The following is a 1,525-nucleotide window of genomic DNA, read 5'->3' on the forward strand; positions in this document are numbered from 1 at the left end:
GAAGACAGGCTATGTCAAGAAGTTTAGACTTTAATCTGAGTGAAAGAGCAAGCCACTGTAGAATTTCAAGGAGAGAAGAGTAATTACCTGAAATATCCAATTTAAAAGACTTACTCTTGGCTGCAAAATACAGAATGGATGGTGGGTGTGTACTGTCCCCCTCTGCCTTGTATGAATGGGTGAGGTTTATGTCATTAACCAAGATACAACACACTGAAGAAAAAAGTTTCAGAGAAACCATGCCTCATTTCCTATTGATGCTGTAACAAATTACTACATATTTAGTGTCTTGAAACAACACACTTTTAATATCTTTCAGTTTTGTAGCTCAGAAGTCTGAAATGAGTCTCACTGAGCCAAACTCAGGGTGTTGGCAGAGGTGTGTTTCTTCCTAGAGGCTCTCGGGAGGAATCTGATTCCTTGTCTTCCTAATGTAAGATCCCTGAGTCACTGTGGCTACCACCAGATGGACTTTGGACTTTCCAGCCTCAGAAACTGTAAGCAATACATTTTGTTTTCCTTACAAATCACCCAGTTCCACATATGCTGTTGAAAGCAACAGAAACAGACTAACACAGAAAATTGGTACCAGAGAAGTGGGGTGATGCTTAGTATAGATGCTTGAAAATGTGGAAACAGCTTTGGAACTGGGTTTTGAGGAGAGATTGGAGGAGTTTGGAGGACTCAGAAGAAGACAAAAAGATGAGGGAAAATTTGGAATGTCTTAGAGACTGGTTACATGGTTGCGACCAGAATGCTGATAGAAATATGTACTGCAAAGACTTTTCTAAGGAGGTCTCAGACAGAAACAAGAAGGAGTTTATTGGAAACTGGGACAAAGATTACCCCTGTTGTGAATCGACAAGGAATTCGGCTGCATTGTGTCCATGTCCTAGGACTTTGTGGAGGTTGGAACTTAGTTGTGAACCAGAGTATTTGGTGGAAGAAATTTCTAAGCAGCAAAGCATTCAGGAAGCTGCATGGATACTTGCAACAGCCTATACTGAGCTATGGAATAAAAGGCAGGATGTAAATCAGAATTTAAAAGGAAGGCAGAGCATAAAGATTTGGAAAATTTGTAGCCTGGCCATGTGGTAGAGAAGGAGAGAGCATTTTCAGAAGAAAAATTCAACCGTACTAAGAAGATTAACACAAAAGAACAGGATTATCAAGAGAAGGGGAAAAAGGCCCTGAAGGCATGCAGAAGCCTCTGGGGCCAACCCTTCCATTTCAGGCCCAAGGGCCTAGGGAGACAGAATGGTCTTAGGGAACTGGCCTGAGGCACCCACCACAGGCTCGCTGCTCAGGGCCACCTTGGGAAGCTGCTTCCAGCACCCCAGCTGCTTTGGCTGCTCCAGCCATGGCTAAATTGGCCCCAGGTGTAGCTGGACCTGCAGCTTCAGAAAATACAAGCTGGAAGCCTTGGCAGCACCTATGTGGTGTTAGGTCTGCAGGCTTGCAGAATGCCAATTTCAAAAGATGTATGAAAAAGCCTAGGGTCCCAGGAAGAGATCTATTGCAGGGG

Source organism: Galeopterus variegatus, unplaced genomic scaffold (assembly GCF_000696425.1).
Source record: "Galeopterus variegatus unplaced genomic scaffold, G_variegatus-3.0.2 Scaffold5525, whole genome shotgun sequence".
In the NCBI taxonomy this organism is placed as follows: domain Eukaryota; kingdom Metazoa; phylum Chordata; class Mammalia; order Dermoptera; family Cynocephalidae; genus Galeopterus; species Galeopterus variegatus.